The following is a 21,817-nucleotide window of genomic DNA, read 5'->3' on the forward strand; positions in this document are numbered from 1 at the left end:
GTTGCTGTGTAAAACGAGTGTGCGTGATGATTGTATGACGAGGATTGAAACCTCTGAAATCAAATACGTGTGCGGGTCAAACTATTTGGAATTCAACCACAGTTGAATATGTACGCTGTTCAACAAGCACTGACGAAATAGCTCTGTGTGTGTTTTGCTTTTGCTTGGTGGTCATACAACAAAAAAACGAAAGTCTGAACATGGGAAGATAGGGGAAGTAGAATATAAACGGTCCAGACGGTAAGCATCTGAATCGGATTCATCCTCCTTTCTCGGCTTTACTTTATTTTTACATGGACTCGACCAAATGAAAGAGCACGCTCTTCGTTCCCCAGAAAAAGTTCGTTTCAACGTTATTCGTTCTCTAGTAATCAGCAGCAAAACAGAAAAGTTTTAAGAAATCTAGTTACTTTGTCCAAAATCTGGAGAAATTTAAAACTTAAAAGCTAATATGTTTTTCTTTTGTGACACTTCTAACATCTGAACAGTGGCTTTCTTCTATGAATAAGTCAATGTGGTGCCCTAGAAATAATAAATAAATAAATTGGCTATACCTTGAAAAAAAAAAAAAAAAAAAAAGCTAAATTGATTATAATAGGACATCATTAATTTATTTCATTAATTTTTTTAAAACTCTGAATGGCCACGCAACGCAAGGCATCAATTCTTCAATAAACATTTGAAACAAAACGGCTTCTTTCTGAAAGAAATCGTGAAGGGGGAGGGGAGGAGAGGGAAGAGAGAGGAAAGGAGAGAGAAAAACCGTCACGAACCGGCGACCTGATGCTTACAGGGCGAGCGTGCTAACCACTACGCCATTTGTTCCGTTAGGTTTAGCAGCGCAAACGTTTTACTTGCAGTTCGGACAAATATCAACCAGAACGTATTTTAAGATGGCCAATTGTCATTGCACTTTGGCATTGCAAATGTGAAGGATAATTATTTGCTTTGAATTCATTTGGACAGAATGTTTACTGATAAAAGCTACTTTTGTCCCATGGAGGTCTCAGAGAAAGTGGGCGTGCTTTAGTCCGCAGAGGCAGTGCAGGGGTGGATCCGCTCCTAATGACGTCAAACAGTGTCAACAGCTCGTTTTCTCAGGCTGGTGCTGGGAGAGCAGAATGACCTAGAATTTCTCATAGAGGGGCGAATGGAGGAAAACATCACTTTGGTGATGTTTTTGGTGAGGAATTGGCATTTTAACATGGCTAAAAGCGAATTTTTTTAAAAAAAAAATCATGTTGCTGTCCCTTTAAATTAATGTTTCAGACTGTTCGACGAAAAGTCTGTTGAATGTCATGTGTCGCTTAAAATGGTGTACCATTAACCTGTGCTGGCGGTTTGGCTCATTACCACTACTCAAAGTGCTCACAATTTAAAGGGCCAGCAAATCCATATTAACCCCTCCCAAAGGAAAAAAAAAGTAGATTAAACGATATAACTCGACCTTGGAACTGGATGTTTCGACTTGAATGGATTTCTTGAGTTATTGCTGGCATTGAATGAGTTAAGAACGTTAATAAAATGGTATTGGCAACACATATCACAATATGCCTGCTTTGCCATTTGAGATTGTGTTTCATTTTTCTATTTTATTCAATGTGGTTATTTTTTACCCTCTGTATGATGTATGAAGAATATGATATTTGATTCCCTTTTCTTTTTTTTATTGTATTTGATTCAACATCAGTGGTGTTCTTGCACTTAAGCTCAATCATACTTGGACCTAAATAGCGAAAAAAATTAAAATGCAATTCTTTAATAGCCCTTCTATAAAGTACATCCATCCATCCATTTTTATGTACTGCTTATCCTTGTTATTGTCTCAGGTAACTGAAGCCATATCCATTTGACTTCATGCGCCCCTGCACCAGTCACCCATCAATGCAAGGCACTGACATATTCAGTGGAGATTGTGACAGGCAGATCATTCAAAACAATTGATTGTCTACGCATTGGCCTTAGCCTCCTGAAACAACCCAGAAGTGATACCCTATACAATCAAAACAATTCTTATTTTGATATGAGAAGTAATTGCTGAAAACATGAAGAATATTGTCTGAAGAATTAACAGAATATGCTGCTGATAAGAACCTCTGAGGAATTGACCGATCAAAGCCAAATCCCTCACACTCATTGCTTTGCTTGGACTACAATCATGTTTCGCCCTCCTCTATCCTGAACAGCCTCTTTTCTATGGTCCTTTCCAGGCTAAACGTTGCACGCCATTGTTACGCCTCACCAATCTGTATCAGCACAAAGACAGAAAAAGGGGGCAGCTCTGTTGTTTGGCCGTTAATCCAGCAGTAGGGTTAGACATAATGCCAAACATTTGTGTAGCAGCAGGGAGAGTGAATGTTCTACATCATACTGAACCCACACTGTTGTGTTACATGTCACACTCTCATGGCGGAACAAAACACAAGGGCAGCATCATTATAATTAGTATTGCAAATAGGATTTGTTTTGTACATGATATCGCACTCCTAATAGTTTGTGAATACCTTAAAGCTGCTGCTGCTTCTTATGTTTCCCCCCATCCACTCAGTTTCTATCTTTATACATATTTCTCCTCTTCAATTTTCTACAGTACATTCGGTTGCTCTATATTTATCAAAAGTTCACCCTAGGCCAATTTTGATATCAACATGATACATGAGTAAAAGTTGCCCATCCAACCATGCATTTCTACCTATTTTCGAGTCATAGGTGATCTTAAGCCTGTCACAGCTGATTGTGAGTGAATGGTCAACTACTGCCTAGACTACGTTTGATAACGAATGAGCACTTCATATGATGGTTTTTAGGGGTGTATCAGTCCTAAAAAAAAAAGTACTGAGCAGTCAAAAAACTGTACTACATCTACCAATATTTTTAAGAGTGGCTATTTATTTGTTTTAGTTTTTTTTACTGTAAAATTGAACATATGCTACCATAATGTGAAACACCAGTGATGGGTTAATGGAATTAAGCATAGACGTTACAGTCATTTTAGACCTTTATACAAACAACACAAATTGAGCAGCCCAGAGTGTTACATTATACTTATCTTCTAGTATAACTTTAATGAGAACTCTGGAGACTGAAAACAATTGCCTATCTGCAATACGCATGTATGCATACAATGAACGCATGTCAGAACACATTATGGGGCCTACGGCATTTTTGAAGGGTCAAAGTATGCTGTGCACAGCAACGTGACATGTGAACTAATGCCCTCAAATATAGAAATACTAATGCACATTGTGTTAAAACATATATGAAGACAGGCTGAATCCATTTTTAAAAATGACTAATGTAAGGAATGAGCTAATTCAGTGTAAACTGCAGATAGAGGCTTTACGTGCAGGGCAGGGAAATAAATGATCTTTACTTGAAGTCTGGCAGGACTATTAACCTACTCACTACTCCAGTACATTTAAACAGAGGTAGACTAATCACCTCTGTGCTCTACTGAATATTTAACTTCTGCTAAAGCTAATATGAACTGTCCAAACAATACATCACAGAGTAAAAAAGAAAAATGTGTGCTGGTTTTCACACGTCTGTTTTGTGGCAAAAGGAAATCTTTAATTTTTAAAAAGAGGCTTCAAATCTCAGCAGCACCAAGAATGATTTTGTTTTTATTTAATAAATGAATGGCTGTTGGCTGCTTAAGACCGTGAATTGATGAAAATACAAATCATTTTAAGTTAATAGTTATGGGACGCTATTAAAATATTAATCAAATTAATTAGAGTACTTATCAATAAATAATAATGAAATAAAAATAATAAAATAATAATAATAATATATGTAATTAAATAATAAAAAAATAAACTTTTAAATTAATTAAATAATTAATAATAATTAATTTAATAGTTATGGTACACTATCAATTTTTATCAAATTAGATGACTTATATAAATCATACATTAATCAAATACAACACTCATGACACAATAAACAATGCTATAGATGAAAAGCATTCTCAAAGGTCATCGGTCAATCGCAGAACCAAAAAAAATTGTATTTCCTTGAAATACTGATGTAAACATGGCCTGAACTGGTTTGGTACCTTAAAAAGATGCATTTCTGTTAAATTTAAAAAAAAGAGAAAGTTTTTCCATTTTATGGATTGACACTCCTTGACTCTGATCTTTAGGGTGATGATCGCGTTTTGTTCCTATGTGTGTGTATGTATGTCTGGATGGTGGTTGTTGACATGAGGCAGGTGTTGGGCCTGGTTCTACACTGTTGGTGCCAGCATGTTGGATCATGGGAGACATACGCAGCGCCGCAGGAGCACACACAAGCAGCTGGCAGCTAACTAGCTGAGTGGTGGGGGTTAGCTTCCTCTTCATCCTCAGCTGCTGTTAGGTTGGGGTGGAGAAACAGTTTCACTCACTCTTTCCTGTCTGGGTGGAATCTTAAGAGTGGGACTACGCATGCATTTACACTGGGCGCTTTTCCACTAAAAACAGAAGAATATACTGCTTTGGGTGTGTGTTTACCTGACAACAGGTTTCGGGGGACTGTTTTAATAAAGTTGTAGCCAGCACATGACGAAACTCCTCAAATACAGAAAAAAACTAAAACTTCCTTTTTAATACATCGTGCTTAAAAGGAACGGTTTGGGCTACATATTTTGTGAATTTGTGCCCAGCTCAAGTTTGGCGCAAAGCACGGTCTAACTGTTCGCAGGGGCAAGCTACACCAAATGTTGGTATTTTCGCAGACAGCCAACCTGTTTTGGCAATCAATGGAAGCGTTTTTTTTTCTCATTCCCTTTAAAATCAGGGCTTGAGAGCGGCACAATCCTTCACAAGACAGAAGCAGAAAATGATTTGCTGGAGTCCATGCAGGAGGTTGAAAGTACTTTGTAAATGTATAAGGAAGTGCAATCAGACCTCCACTGGCGGATGGAATCGTTGATGAAAGATGAAGGCCATGATAGGATTGCACCAATATTGTAAAAAGAAGGAAATTAAACAAAGCAAAGGAAGCCCAGAAGATACAGAGATGGTAAAATAGATATGCCCTCTTGATTCTTTTATTGTATTCTGGATCTCACGCTTTTCAGATTATAACTGGCAAAGTCAGTTTGAAGGGCACACGCTGCCTGCAGTTCACTGCTTTTCAATGCTTGAACATTTTACTTCATGTTCTCAGTCAACGCACCACTACCACAGGCTTTAATATTAACAGTTAGCAATATCACTCTAAGCATACACATTTGAAAGTGAACCATCGTCGACAGTAAATTGTGTGCCACTTTTAGATGTAGTGTGACAAATTCTTCCTTAATTTCACTCATGTTCGCAGCAGACAAAGCAGGTGCATACCATACACTTTGCTGTGCACCACATTTGTGCACTGAACATTCAAGAGACTTCTGAGAGAAAATTGTATGCAGACAGAACGAGGCAGGCGAGCAAGAAATGCAAGAGGAAAAGTGGCAAGCCTAAAGATAAAGTCAGGCAGCAAAGAGACCATATGGCGCTTGGAGATATGTATACTGTAGCAGCAGTATGAGGAATACGGCAGATATTTAAGCATAAATTCAATTTCAAAATCAATCTGGTGGAGTTTATTATTATGGGGAATTCCCCATAATGCACAATCTGTGTCAGACTAAAATAGCACATCATCGTGAATTTATTCTGATCACACCAGTGGCACACGGAATGAGATAGAATAAGATAACTGGGATGCAAAAAAGACAAAAGATTCGGAAAAGATACACTGGATCAACCCCGCTTTAAAAAAAGAAAAGAAAAGAAAAGTAAGAAATAGACAAGTTAATCTCCTAATCTCATTCACCTTCTTTGTCCGTGAGTCCCAACACATATTCAACACAATCCCTCATAAAGTCTGCTGAGCTCAGGAGGATCACAGAGCACGGCTGAAATGTTCACAAATTCAGCCCTGCAGGAGCCGAAATACAATTGCCACACTTTTCACCCTCTCTGGATAGATTCTACATTTGATCACCATGTGGGAAGGTAGTAATATCTTTTATACCAGCAAAGGATAGTTGTAGGTTTTCAATGTTAAGGTGTCTTAACAGTTTGTCCGTAAGCAATGAGGAATACTAAACTCAAATACAAACATAAACAATCTTATGACAACACAGCACCAGGAGCAAATGGAGAAGAAAGCTCCAGAAGGCAAACTGGGTATCAAACCAGCGCTCATCAACTCTGCCTCTCAGCTATGCCACTTCATTATGAATCCAACAAGAAGTAAATAATGACACAAACAATACCCGCGATAAAAAGAGACGAATGTAAATGAGATTTTGATATATGGCACAGACAATGACAGCTCCCAAACACAGACTGTAAAAACAAGGAATATAAACACGGGCAACTAATTATTAATACAATCTTTTATTTAAACGGATGAAAGGAGTATCCCCCCAATATTTAAAATAGGCCTACATAAAATTATTGTGAATCCCCTCAATATCTACCTGTGCCGTCCAAACGTAACATTAAGTAAAACCAGTAGCCAAAATCACACGTTTGACGAAATTATAACTAATCACAATTCACCAGCTTCATGTAAACTGACAGAGCGTTCCGACTCTTTCCAGGTCACCGCTGGTGATTCCAAGCGACCCGACACAAGACGAGTGCCTGTGCGTAAACACTTACCAGCCCGACATGTGGAGCGCTCTGGTCGCCTATCATCGTGGAGCTGGAGCGGGACAAAGTTGGAAGGAAGACGGCGCGAGTTGAAGAAACAAGAAGACAAGGAGCGACACCGGATACTGTTTGACGACTTCCTCTCAGTGAGACGCTTCCACAGAGTGCGCGTTGCGAAGCTGAAACATGAACACCGGAGCCCCACTGACGTGTCTGCTCTAGTGGCTAAAAAGATTCTAACTGGGGATTGGAAAGTCGACGCCTCAACTTCTTCACAGAGAGAGAGAGAGCGGGAGAGAGAGTGAGAGAGCGAGCGAGAGAGAGAGAGAGTGTAGACTGTAGAGTTTGCAGTAGCTCCGCCCACCAAAGGCTATCAGTCCACATACATAAAGCGGTAGATAGAAGCCACGTTACACCAGGTTAAATTGCATGTGCTTTGTTGCCCACGGGCCACATTGTAATTTGACAAGTGCTGGGCAATTCATCAGGTACACCTACACAACTGGGTGCTGGGTATGGGTGGGATGGTACAGGGAACCCACTTACAATTCAAATCTGTTTTTGGGCCACAGGTCAGTCCATTTTTGGTATGTATTTTGAGCATAAAGAGATAATTTTTTTTCACTCTGTTATATTATTCTCGCTTGTTAGCATAAATTGCAGTGTGTAGTGTAATGAATAATGTTATTTAACACCAGGGTGGTATTTTATTTTGAAATATCAACCATAAAAAAAAACACAAAAAAACGGGTCACAATACCACCCTAAAGGAACCATAGCGGATGAAATGAGACATTTGCAGTTTCAATGTACAGGTTCATGCGTGCTTAGACGTGTCTGGTTTATTCTTTGAGACAAGCATATTGCTACTGGCGGGATTATTCCTTGACATATGATCCGTATAAGAATTATAACATAAAAAAATGTAAACAAAGTGACCAAACCACAGATCGTCCTCCACAGAACGGCTGCAAATCTTCAAATCATTAAACGCTATGCTATTTTCTTGTGTTTATTTCAAGTGGTGCGATAGGTGTGTTTAAAAGTATTCTAAATAGACAACTGTTCAGTTGGTGTTAACTTTTGGAGTCACTCGCCTGTTGCGTTTTCAGCAAGTACCAGGATACGAACACAGGAGAAGCTTGGTCATTTTGCTTGTATTCAAATTTGCGCTGAACAATGTGAGTTGACACAAAAAGGCACACCTGAAAAGCTGAGAAGGAAAAGATGTGTGTGCACATTTTTTTTGTCCATGTAATATATTCCAATGCAGTACATGGTACACTGAGCATCGGTATTCATACCACAATGCAACGTAAATAGCCGAAAACCTCACTTATTCACCTGCTGCCAGGGGTCAGACAACAAGGTCACCAAGCAGAGCCTTTTAGAATCTATTAGTGCGGTTTTCCAGGTTTCATGATAGAATTAATTAAATCCAACAAACCACCTTAGTTGTCTCTGTGCAGAATGATGCAATTCTGGGTAATAAAAGAGACTTTAAAGAGAAGAAATCCAGTGCAAATGCAAAAAGGCCTAAAGGCAGTAATTACAATAATCACAGATATGAATGTGGCGGAAAGCGATTCATAATTTTTGCAACAATTAAGGCTCTAATTGCTGGATTAATTGGACAAGTCTAATTTTATGTGGCAGGCAATACCTGTGTTAAATTGTGTTTGTGTGTGTTTATGGACTTCTAAGCAAGAGATAGCTCAATTCTGTATTGCTCTTCACATTTGCATATCCCATAATTCCATGGTAGTCGTATACTCCATATATACAGATAATGGGTATTCATTTAACAACATGAATATACTTAGTTGGTGCATTGTATTTACAGCACATCAAAAGGAACATCCTGTGGACAAATGGCAATCACAACGGGCTATTAATGCCACCGTTTTTTGTTTGTAATACATTTTTTCTTACTAAAATGCTGGGTAGTACTCCAGAATACAATTCTGTGACAATACAGTTTTGGACTGGACTATTTTAGTGGAGGTTTGCAGCCATCAAATGCTCTTAGTGTCTTTGTACAGGCACTTAAAAAAAAATACAAAAACTCTTGTATGTCATACTTGCTGTGCAGGTTGCTGAGGCAATCGGAATCTTGAGGGAATATTTTGGCCTGGTGGATTTTCCACAGAACCTGAAGCACCTGCAGAGTTATGAAGGTGCACTGAGCATTCCTTCCCGAGGCAATGCGGTTTTATGGATTGTAAAAAGCAAGTTGAAAGGAAGAGCGGAGAAATCACTTCACACTGTTGCCCGTCTAAAGATTCCATGAACGCTCATGCCAAATACCGGAAATTTCTCTCTTATCAAAAACAGCAGCCTGTTAACCACAATGTTCCAGTGAAATGTCTTGTGGATTTATGTTAAATCTCAACAAGACTTTTAAACAATGTGCAGATCTTGTCTTTAGCTGTGAAGAGGGAGGCAAGGTGTGGCCAGACAAGTAGGTGTGTGTGGTGGTGGGTGTCCTCAAGCGACACTACTAAATCATCCGTCTTACTTATTTCAGCACGTGGCTGTATAAGAAGTTGCATAGAAAATGGATGGATGGATATATTTACATTGTGGATTTTTACAAATTAATATTGGCTTTAAATATCAGTTATTGGGGCCTCCTTGACTACTAATAATCGGCATCGGTATCGGCCCTGAAAACCCCCCATATCTGTCTATCCCTAATTATAATGTAGCCGATCAACATTTTTGCTAGCTAGCAACAACATAATGTTTAATCAAAAAAAAACACCCGTTGAAACAGGCTCTCCCAACCTTAGTCTTGCAAACTTGGACAGTTAATATTGGTCTGTACAAACTTCGGCAACTTCAGCCTCTGTAAATTCAACACTTAATAATGTTTGTTTACCCTGGGACTGTGCAAGTTAACGCTGGGCCGCAGCTGACAATGATTTAGCAGACACATTAGCCACTGGGATGCACCTTAAATAAAAGTGGAGTAATGCCCTGTGTTCAGCAGGCACAGGCAAATCAACAACTAATAAAACCTGAAATACAGTCAGAGGAAGGGCAGTCAACAGAAGTTTGCTGCTGTGCCATCAGTATTGCGTTAACTCTTGCACTACCGTGCCTGCTGTCATAAAACTCACCTCACATCCAGCATCTCCCGCAAGTGGTGTGTAGAGCTGTTATGGTGGCAAGAACAAAGTCATCCATCTTGTAGATAGATTAATACATTCCAAATCAATCCCATGCCAGTTGTCTAACTTAAATATCACAACAATTAAATTGTTGCTATTCTGTAAACAGTCCGGAGTGAAAGGTGTGATGAATTGTTTCAATGGGACACAGACACGGTGACAGAATGAGAGCAGGCTGGAGCACTGAGGAGGTTGTTGACAGTAAACAAAGTGGCCTCTAGAGACCGGACCTTATGCTGTTCCCCAACCACCGAGAGGCCATAGAGATACATTTCACATTAAATTACAGTCGTCACCACCACCTGCACTCTTGTCTACCAAGAACACATACATGATGCATGCTTACAGTCCATGACAAATGACGGGTATAAGTGTTGAGAGGAAATACATCATGTCTTCCTATTTCCACCCCCCACCTCTCAAGCAACAGCTCATCTAGCGTGCATTGTGTAGCACAGCAATGGCCAATCAATAGACGGTATGCGTTCTTTTCAGAACATCTGAGCACAAAGAAGTAATTGAGCCAATGTTCTGCTCCACTGTTCTACTCTGTTCACCATGACACTCTTTCAACTGTATTGAGAGTAGAGTGTCATAATAGTTAAACTGATCAATCTGTTGATTTTTTTTCCTAATCTATTTCCATAGTTGTCCGTGAGGGCAAGGTAACTTCATTTATATAACACTTTTTATATACAGGGAAACTCAATGGGCTTTACACGACCAAAAAGCCAAAAGACGTTTGCAGAATGAAAAAAAGAGCAAAAATAGCTTACAACTATTATATACAGCTTACTTATAGCTTACTCCCGGCTGTTTTACTGGATTTTGACTGATTTTTCAAGGCCCACATAATATTGTGTCCTATTGCTATAAAAACATGGAACCTACCAAAAGAAAAATTAGAGTGTCTTCTTTCATCAGGAAAAAAGTGCATTTGTATCTGTTTCAGTTTTGCGACAGTTTCTTAATTATTCACAAACATGTTTAAAACACTGAGAAAAAGAGCTTGTTGCAACATGGCCCTAGCTGAATTCTTATACTCTGCTGCCACCTGCTGGCCGTTTTTTGTTGTTGCAATAACTACCATTGTTTTCAGCGACCTATTCAGTTCAGAAGCTGCATTAAAGCCTTCGGTATGCTCTAGCACAGGGGTGCTCAAGTTGGGTCCTCGAGAGCCAGCTAATCAGCAAGCTTTGCAGAAGCCTGATAACGATCCTGATCATGAGTCAGGTGTGTTAGTGAAGAGAAACATGGAAAACAGGCTGGATAGGGGCTCTCGAGGACTGAACTTGAGCACCTCTGCTCTAGCATAAAAAAAACCCAATAACAACAAAATGTATTAATATGTTTTTGGGACCCTGGCCATATTTAAAATAGAATGTGTTCACACGTTTATGGGAGCAAATGAGTTAAAATTAATAAAACAAAACAAAATAACATTTAAGCACATTTGCCACCAAAACATTTGACATTTTATATCAAAGGAAATAACAAAAAAGTAGATTTCTGAAATTACTAAAAGACTGTAGCGTGAAATTAATTATGTAAATGCTTAAAATACCTAAAAAAAGGGTGGGGGGGGGCATATTTTTTAATCAGGATTTAAAAGCATCTATACTTGAGGCTGACTTCACTTCTTTTGGCAACTTATTCTATTTTTGTGCGGCGTTCCAGCAAAATGCTGCTTCACCATGTTTATTTTGAAACCTGGGCTCCGCTAATTGACCTGAATCTGCAAACTTCTTCCTCCTACTGGGTTTACAATATATTAAATTAGCATTTATTTAATGTATACAGGACCCAAACCATTTCATGATTTTGTCGCATAGTTTTAAAATCTATTCTAACGTAAAGCTGACTGGGAGCCATTGTAAAGTCTTTAGGACTGGAGTAATGTGTTCTGATCTCTTAGTTCTGATCAGAACCCACGCTGCAGCATTGGGAATCAGCTACAGCTGTTTGTTGCTTGTTTGAGTATCAAAACAGAGCAGCCAAAGAGGTTCATGTTTTTATGTTTTGTTTTGGGACACTGACCGAACTTGTTCCATTTCCCATAACATGCCGGCACAATTAATACAAGAAAATGACCATCAATGGGTCGTGTATTTCTGTTTCACTTCTTTTTGTCGTAACTTCCTTTAACCCACCAAATAATGAAAACATTCCATGACCTTTAAATTGTGCATGCTTATGCGTGCATGTGACTCTATGCAGTTGTATATTTTGTGCGCTGAGCCGAGGCATGGCGGAGACCTTCTTTTCATTTTTACCTTGTTCACCCTCCGGCTTAAACAAACGACAGCCTGGAGCCAAGCTCGATATCCTTGATGAACGCTAACCAGGTATTACATTTGTTGTTACTGGCTGAAAATTGATCATTGATAACAGTAAAAATGAAAACATAATACATCCAGACAGGACAAATAACTGTTTCTTAACTGAAACATGATACTGACAGTAAGCAAAGGCGTTTTTCTCCTGAAATTTGCACGATGATCTCTTTATGTGGGTTTAGACACTGCGTGTAGTAAAATATGCACCTACTTGGATCCCTGCCACATAGGATATTTTATATCATATAATAATTATTTTATTTTCCTAACAAAACTAAGAAAGTTGTAAAAAGGGTTTCTAAACGTCACTCACTTGACAGGTACACAAATAAAATCATACATTATGACATGGGAAGCTATTCCCGAGTGATAGGTTGAAACGTGGCACGAGGCAGACGCAGTCCCAGACAAGCATTACACCCCAACGTCTCATGACAACAAACTAATCGGCACGAGTTCACATGACAAGCTATGGCTTTTGACGTGTCTAGAGCCTTTAAAAGGAATCCGGAATCAAACACTCCTTTGAAAAGTTGTTTCCGTAACACTGCGTTCATATTATCTGCTCGGGTAGCGACTCGGCTTAGGAGCATGCTCCTTGCTGTCAGCTGTCATAAACTGTTGGCTCGCACGAGCTGCTTTCATGATCCAGTCACGCAGCAAGATAAGTTCTGGTTTCACCGCAAAGCCTTCTTGAACTAGCGCATATCACAAGTAACGGTTGGTTTTAGGCTCTGGAGTGTGACATTTGGCTTACTGGTAACTTCTTTTTGATCAGAAGCGGATCAAGAAGTGCAGAAGATTTTTATTTCTGTTCTAAGCGGAAACGCTTTGTGTTAGGAGAGAAACATTTTTTTATTTGTCTATATTCCTGCATCCATTATCTTATACTTTAGCTTGGTAATAATATACGGTCACTATTATTACTATCCTTGTCTCCTCGTATTTACAACATATATTATTGCTTCTGGTCAGATGGTCTAGGTTGTAAACTAACTGGTGGCAGATAGATGGAGACATTCAACCTTCAGGCTGTAAATCGGAGCATATGTGGTGAGCCAGCAACATTAGGGACCTGCTGTATCTAATATCCAGTGCAACAACTGTGGGGGGGGGGGGGGGGGGGGGGATGGATAGGGTCAAAATGGTATTGAGAAATCTTTGTTTTTGTCATCATGTAGTGACATTATTAGCAAATATTGAGTAAGGTATTTCATGTTATTAATTTTAGCATTTGTACAATTTTATTATATCACATTTACATTTAAAAACTATTAGTAACACGGCTGCACCCCAATCCCCAGAAATGGTACATGTCAATCATCCGGGATTTCTCTGTAAGCTCCTGTAATTAAATTTACCGAGTGAGTTTCCTCTATGGGTTCGCAGACGAAACCTGAGATTCTAGTGCGTTTGGTTGCTTTAGTTTAGTCTCAACAGTAGGATTTCTTTCCATTTAGAAGGGTCCAGTGTATAGAAATTCAGGAGTTCCGCAGCACTCAGAACATCCGGTGGCAAAAAGGAGGCTGCACTTAAAGACTGTTTTGTTTTGTTTGGGCATAGTGCAAGTGTACTATATAAATTCACACTCAAATACATCTTGCAATTGCAAATGTTGTCCACACTAAAAGGTCATCAACTACACTAACACATGGTTCGAATTATTATTATTTTCTTTGTGAAGCAGTTTTGCAAATCAATGACTTTTTTTGAAGAGCAAATTTCTAATTTTGTGAAGCTTTTTCCCCCTTCTTCTCCTTTTTTTTTTTTTTGCAGGTTTATTCCAGGGATTTGAAGCAATGGCTTTATTAAACAATAAACAAGGAGTTTTAGTGTTTCCTCTAGAATTGTTAGATTGGTAGATTTGTTCTTTTTCACGTTGTGCATGGAATGGCGGGGCTAGGGCTGGGCGATATAAACGGTATATTCAATATAATGCATACATTTTGCCGAAGGTAGAGATTTTGATTCTACCATCTCATGTTGGTGACGTTACCGCATCGCGCATGTTGATAACGTCAAACACCGTAAAGTTGACCGCATTTGTGGTAAATTGATCGCAGTGTCGAGCCCTGCTGTACGGTCGTCTTTTTCACCATCCATCCGGTGTAACACTGTGTGGCTGCACGCCTCTCCAGCCCCCAACTGCTTCATTTGGAAATTTGGAAGGAGCGGCGGCTACGATTTAGAAATGACGAGACACCGCCGCTGAATGAAACAAACGGAAACACTGAGTTTTCTATCTTTTCTTTTTATATAATCAACAGTTTTTATTTATTTAAATCACACTGAGGAAAAAAAAGAAAAAAGATAAGATCAACTAATATAAATTTGAGAACATTTATTGCGCAGGCCTAAAAAGTAAAAAACAAACAAACTCAGGACTGTATTGGGAAAACAAAGAAAACAATATTGATACTGAAAATATTTTAAACCATATTGAATGAATGAATAATATACCTTTAATCTTATGGCGTAGCATAATTCATTTTTGGTTTCCAATTGAGTTTAGTGTACAGAGTCCAGACATGTATCAATTAGCCTGTTATTTTACTATTTCAAATGTGATTTTCCGCTTTAATGCAGTTCCAGCCAGACGTCAGTGAAAAGTGGACTCGATCACCCAAGATCAAACGTGCTAGCAGTGTCAATATTAAATTAGCTTAGCATTTAGCATGGCTTGTGGCTTTTTCGTTGCCACAGATGGCATGATTACTGACTTAGGAGCAACTCTACAACGGGTTTAGCCGCACTGCTATCCAGCCGAAACGTCTTGCTAGCTAGCTGGTGCAGAATCAGTAGCAATGTGCTTCCCTGGACCAGGTGCGTGTGTGTGTGTGTATAGTACTGCACTCATGTCTACTTGATGATAAGGATATAAGCCTCCTATATACACTACCTCTCTATAGACATGAGTGATGCACGTGCTTCTTTCTGGGTCGGTCTCGAAGGTTAATTATCACTTTTGCTATTTGGCGCAAAATACTAATTTTACCTCACAAGCTGTGACGCAAAACTGCTCATTTGGAACCTTGCCAGCAATACTGCAGCACATTTCAAGCTGAGCAAGGAGGCTGACAAATGAGTCAAGTGCAAAACCTAAAGCGGTCAATTTGATCCGACATGCTACAACCAACTGAAAAAACGTTAATGCAACGTGCAAAGCATCACATATTTAGTTAACAGAACATATCTTCCCCACATGAATGTAACACCTATGCTGCAACACAAGCAGAAACGACCAGAGGGAGGGAGTGACTTGAGACATGAAAAGCGCAAACCAGGAGAAGAGAAATGTGGGTCAGACGAAGAGACAGGAAAAGCTCAATGCAAATCAGAATGTGTAAACATGTACAGGCCTAATCTCATTATCCCCCATTCTCCCGAGCCTGTGATCAGATGCTCGATTGAAGCTGGAGAAGAGGGAGGAAAGGGGAAAGAGCGGCAGCAGGAGGAGGAGGAATGGAAAATATGAGAGGCATGAAAAGATTCTGAGATTCTGAGTGTCTGAGTTCAACACTTTAAGAGATAAAATAAAGCACAGACACATGGAAATTTTCAGGCTGTACGACATTCTTAACACAGCTAATTCAAGTCTGCATGCACATTGCTGGGCATTAGTTAAGATCGTGTCACCAAGCCCCCCCTTCCCCAAAAAAGTGTTTAGTAGATTTTAGCTACATTACCAACACCAAGAAAAAAGTTAAGTAATCTTCTTTATCAGCCCACCTCCTTCATTAGATCCCGGTTTACCCAATTGGACAACAGAGCTCTTCATCAAGCAGATGTCAGCCATGTGTCAGAAACCAGGACAGTGTGGATTTGATTTGTTTTTGGCCTGCCTGAGTTTCTTGTGATCACCAACTGTCAGCTGTTTTACTATCTAATATTTCATGTTACTGCAACATCCCAAGGCTGAATCTTCCAGCTCCGGGCAACAGTACTTAACCTAGCTAGTTGACACATCATATACATGCTGGTGCCCCACGGAGCCACACGATCTATCAAAGAAAGGTACAGTATATACAAGATATCATTATAGCAGGTTGCATTCATGCGATAAAATACCTTTTAATCCAACCATTTCATCTATTTTGTCCCAAAAATTAATATATGCACATTGCAAGACATATTTACAGCACAGGGAGACTTATATGCGACCTGACTTGTCTAAACATGACATTCTGATTAATATTACATTAGTGGAAGAAGAGTTATGAAGCAAAATCTATTTTTGTCCATTTCAGGTAGCGGCCATTTTGCCACTTGCTGTCGACTGTGTCACGGTGTGGTCACGGAGCGGCGTGGTGTCTGTCGACGTGTGAGGTGGAGGACCCAAAATGCAGGGAGGCAGGAGAACCACAGCAGGAGTGCAGGCGAGACTGGCGTGCTTTATTTTACAGAACATGAGAACACACTAACCAGGGTACTGGTTAGTATTAAATAAACAAGGAACTGAAAATATACCAAATCAAAGTGACAGACAAGACTCCGGGGGGTTGACCGTGACAAGCGGCAATGATCCCACACGGACTGATCACCACCCGGGAACTAAATGCACCCACACTAATTGGGTAACTAGCCACACCTGGGGCCAGGCACAAGTGGCTGAGGGCCCGGATTGGTCAACCCGCGGAAGGGCGGGAACCCACTCAGTGCCCTCAACCAAAGCCAGATCTTCCCAGACATGACAGACTGAGGATGACATCAATGTTGCTTAGGTCTCAGGTAACAACCAATCACAGCTCAGCTTCAGAAAACAGGTGCGCTGTGATTGGTCGTTGCCTGAGCCCTGAGCAACATTGATGTCATCTTCAGTCAAAAGCAAGTAGCAAAATGGTCGCTCCGTGAAATGGACAAAAATGGCTGGATTTTGCTTCATAACTCTTATTGCACTGATGTAATATTAATGAATGTTTAGACAAGGCAGGTCACATATAAGTCTCCCTGTGCTGTAAATATGTATTGTAACGTACATATGTTAATTTTAATGACAAAATAGATGAAATGGTTGGATTAAAAGGTATTTTATCTCATGAATGCAAACTGCTATATAAACCAATCACAGCTCAGCTTCAGAAAACAGGTGCGCTGTGATTGGTCGTTGCCTGAGCCCTGAGCAACATTGATGTCATCTTCAGTCAAAAGCAAGTAGCAAAATGGTCGCTCCGTGAAATGGACAAAAATGGCTGGATTTTGCTTCATAACTCTTATTGCACTGATGTAATATTAATGAATGTTTAGACAAGTCAGGTCACATATAAGTCTCCCTGTGCTGTAAATATGTATTGTAACGTACATATGTTAATTTTAATGACAAAATAGATGAAATGGTTGGATTAAAAGGTATTTTATCTCATGAATGCAAACTGCTATATAAACCAATCACAGCTCAGCTTCAGAAAACAGGTGAGCTGTGACTGGTCGTTGCCTGAGCCCTGAGCAACATTGATGTCATCTTCAGTCAACAGCAAGTAGCAAAATGGCCGCCCCCTGAGAAGGATAAAAATGGCTGGATTTTGCTACTTAATTTATATTCCACTAACACAATATTAACCAGAATGTTGTATTTAGACCAGTGGGGCTGCATAGAACATATTATTGTTTGGGGAAAAAACGGGTTGACTTCCCCTTTAAGTGAGGGGAAAAAATGCATTGGCTTTAAGAAATTACTCATGACAGTTTACTATGCAATGTATCTACCTGAAAGACGATAACAGCAAATATTGCTTGCACTGTACAGTCACCAATCACTTCATTAAGCACTGTTTAATTAGCTGAGCTCCAACAGAAACACCTGCCTTTACAAAGATAGTAAAGCCTAATTTTGAGTGGCACTGTCAGAGAATTTTTAATTTCATTCTCCAGCAATGCAAAAGTACAAAAAATATTAGTGTAGGCAGCATTTTTTTTTTCTTCCAATTATTGGATCATTATAAGAGTGTTCATGTGTTTTTACTGTTCTGGCTGGTGAGGGTTTCTGCATGTGTAGTAGGGAGTAGATAGAACTGGCCCAGCTGAGTGAATATACATGATGCAATACATGTTGACTTTGGGAAGAGAGTCTGAATTTTATCCCTAGATAGAAAGATCTGTAGAATTTGTGGAAGGCACAAGATGTTACGTTGTCAAGTGAGACCTCTGCTTGACTTGATACATCAAATGATGTGGACTTTTCCAAATCTGTTTCAAGTCTCCTGGTGGCCTCTCGTCTGGATATATAAAGTCATAAGAAAATGGAGGGAAACGCAAGATTCTTTGGTCACTGTGAGAGACTTCCACATCAGGAACAAGGCACCCATAACAATTCTTTTCAGTTTGACATCACTGTCGTTATCTGCATTATGTTCGCCCCGCGGTCTCCTCCCTGCCCTCCACTCTTCCTCTCCTCTCCATCTGCCTGGCAGTGCCTACGAAGAGCAGCTCAGGTAGAGCAGAAGGTACTTTTGAACCAGCTCCTGCTGCAAGCCTTTCATCTCGCGCAGTACGTGGCCAAGGGAGCCTGCAGGCTACCTGAGCTGTCAGAAGCCATACGCCGCAGACAGGTGGAAGAAAGAGACAGCAGGACACAAAAGGAAAGCAAAGGGAACGAAGTCCAATAAGTGTGACAAAAAATTATTATTTTTCATTTCCCTCAAAAAGGGAGGGGTCAATTTTAAACAGTCTAACTTTAGCAGGACAGACAATTGAAAGAGTGGAACCTCTAAGGTTGATGAATACATTACATTCAGTGACACTGGCTGACTTTCAATTGGTTGGTATTTCCAAATTATTTAACAGTTTTTGCGCATAGGAAATGGGGAGCTTCAAATGCATTAGCATTTCTGGTTGTCTCCTGTTAATGTTAATGTCCTATTAATGTTAAATTACTCAAGACAGATAGTGGAAGTATGACATTTCTTTTGAATCCACCTTGACAGTTAACAAGGGTAAAGAAAGTCTTGATATTATATATACAGCAGTTGCAGCTATCTCAAATGTCCTTTAAAACCAGTGCTTTTAGAAATTCCGTGTATGAGCTTCAACTCGGTCTTTGTAAAATTTCAGTCATCCGGATCAAGTTATAAAAGTGGAATTGAGGCAAATGGACTCTTCTTGGATGTTGAAGATATTTCACCTTTAATCTTAAAAATAAGGGTTTGTTAGCATTGAGTTGGCAAATGTTCCACAGGGAAAGAATAACTTTAAAAAATAAAAATAATAAAGTGCATTAACATGTCAAAAGACAAAAGGTAAGCAGAGCTGCTGTGTTAGCACCGATTAGTGTTAGCTAACACTGTAAAGTAGCTCAGTCATCAAAATTGAAGTTGAACCCAGACATCCTGGGTTGAATCTCATATAAAGTCAAAAGAAAACACAGCAGCAAGTTTTTTAAATGGAGTGCTTATACTTCCAAGTGTCTCAACCCTTGCTCTCTCCAGCTTTTACACTTCTTTTAGTGTTGCACGTATAATCTAGATCACCCCACCGGCAGTGGCTGTCGCCATAAAGGCCTATAAATTTGACAAATGGGTTCTCCTCACTCTTGTCACCTACCTGTGCAAATAATGCACGTGGGAGTCATGAAGGAATGCTGCAAGGCAGGTCTGTCTTTCGTCAAAATGCCACGAATGACAACAGACACATTGCTCATTACATTGTCACACTGTTTAAAGGAGGACAAAATGTTATTTGCTCCAAACATGGCCAGCCATGTCAACAAATTGTAAAAAGGGAAGGTTAGCACTTTATTTTTATTTATAAATGATAAACTGTTCCTGAATGTCCCGGTACATAAGAATGTTTCTCTCACATTTTCCTTAATGAAACACAACTATGCTCAAGCTTAACTGTGTGAGGTAGCTTGACTTAAAGGGGGTGGTTAATTAACTCTTTGACCGCCAGACGTTTTCAGAAAAGGGATGTCGCCAGTGCCAGCCGATTTAAGCATTTTGACTGATCTTTCAAGGTCCACAGAAAATGTTGTTTGGACTATGGAAACACACATACTACCAAATGAAAGATTGGACTCTCATCTTTCATCAGAAAAAAAAAAGTTTGTTTCTACCTTATTCCGTTTTTCAGTAATCAACAATAGAAAATGGTTAGTTTCACCCAAATGCTCTGTTTTGAAACAAAAAACGGAGAAATCAAGCTTTTTGTGAAACAATATTATTTCATGCACTCTAGTGAATTTGAGACTTTTTTTTCCCCATGAATGATGCCACAAACACCGAAACAGTGCTTTACTTCTGTAAAACACTACCGCCAACAATGAAAAAGTGTTTTTTGATAGCAAAATACGTTTATTTACATTCAACAGTGTAACAATTTGACAAAACAATTTGGCAAACTATTTACAAATGTGTGCAACCGTGGTACTATTTACAATTGTGTGGATGTTTCAAATACAGTTTTTCTTTTTGTAACACTCCCCTGCGTGCAAGGGGACGCAGCAGGATTTGCACAACAGATTAGTTTCACTGCGATGGCCCATTCGCGTGCAGACAATACACTTTCTTGCCGGCCTTTTTTTTCAGGGGAATAGCAAGTATATACTGCAGTGTGTGTTTGGCCATGTTGCCATCAAGTCTACTCTCAGGATCATGATACGGTGACATTATGGTGGTGTTACGTCTGGCTTCCTCATGTCCTTCAGTTCCTATACCAGGTGGTAAGAGATGTTCTGATCCATCTTATCCGCTCCATTCATGGTGGCATCGTAGTCCAGAACCAGTGTCTTCTCCGTGATCACACTGTACCCACTCCTCAGATGAATATGCATTGGACTCGGGGTACTCTTCGTCGTCCGATTGAACGTCCGCCTGTGCAGAAGTGCTCTGTTGTGCTCCGCTTTTTCCGGCGTTAGCATCGCTAGCCGGTGAGGCTTTATGACGTGATCATAGCCGCCGCGTCAACGCATCCAACTTCGGCGTCAACCTCGGAGTCACCATCATCATCATCGTCGTCATCAATGTGCTCTTTAGCATTGGTCGATGCTTTTTGTCTTTGAAAAAAATACTCAAGCGTGAGCTGCTTGCAACCGGTCACCATTTTCGCTTCCCCAGCCATTCTCCCCTCAACACTCTAGCTCCGCCTCACGTCTTCTACTGACGCCTACCCAATCTTGTCCAAAGAGAGTCATCGCTGCCATCTAGGGGCCAAAAATAGTCATTATACTAACTAGATCTGCTTGATACTTTCAGCACAGCTGGCCAAGGCTTTCCTCCACCCGTATCCCAAAAAAAAAAACACATAGTGAACGTCTTTGCCGCTCCTCCGTAGGATTTTACTAAACGTTATTTAACGTTTTTGGCGGTCAAAGAGTAAAAAAAAAAAAAATCTTTATAGTAATATATTCTATGTGCCCCCACTAGTATAAACACAGTATTCTGATTAACATTGCATTTGTGGAATATGAGCTAAGCCGCAGAATCTAACAGAATCTGTTTTTATCCATCTCAGGGGGCCGCCATTTTGCCACTTGCTGTCGAATGAATATGACATCACATGCTCAGCGCTCAGGCAACGACCAATCACGGCTCACCTGTTTTCTGGGACCGGTCATGTGACGGTTGTTACCTGAGCCCTTAAGCAAGTGCTATCCAAGCTACGGCCCGGGGGTTATTTGCGGCCCGCCGTCCATTTTCTAGTGGCCCTACAAATATACAAAAAACTTGACACAGTCTGCTTTTCTAGC

The 21,817-nt window shown here is 39.9% G+C and overlaps 1 protein-coding gene across 4 annotated transcripts in view; it reads right to left on the reverse strand.

Moving 5' to 3' along the window:
- The window catches only part of mid2 (midline 2), a 117,496-nt gene that overhangs the window by 70,864 nt on the left and 24,815 nt on the right, over positions 1-21,817 (reverse strand). For 2 of the 4 annotated variants that reach the window (XM_077577840.1, XM_077577836.1), the window contains exon 1: positions 6,639-6,886. The exons of 1 other annotated variant lie outside the window; for it this stretch is intronic. The gene's annotated coding sequence lies outside the window, so the exon portion shown is untranslated. Of the gene's footprint in view, positions 1-5,802; positions 5,915-6,638; positions 6,887-21,817 lie in introns of those variants that run through there. One more of the 4 variants, XM_077577839.1, reaches the window with a different exon arrangement.

The sequence above is a fragment of the Vanacampus margaritifer genome, chromosome 10 (assembly GCF_051991255.1).
Source record: "Vanacampus margaritifer isolate UIUO_Vmar chromosome 10, RoL_Vmar_1.0, whole genome shotgun sequence".
NCBI lineage: Eukaryota > Metazoa > Chordata > Actinopteri > Syngnathiformes > Syngnathidae > Vanacampus > Vanacampus margaritifer.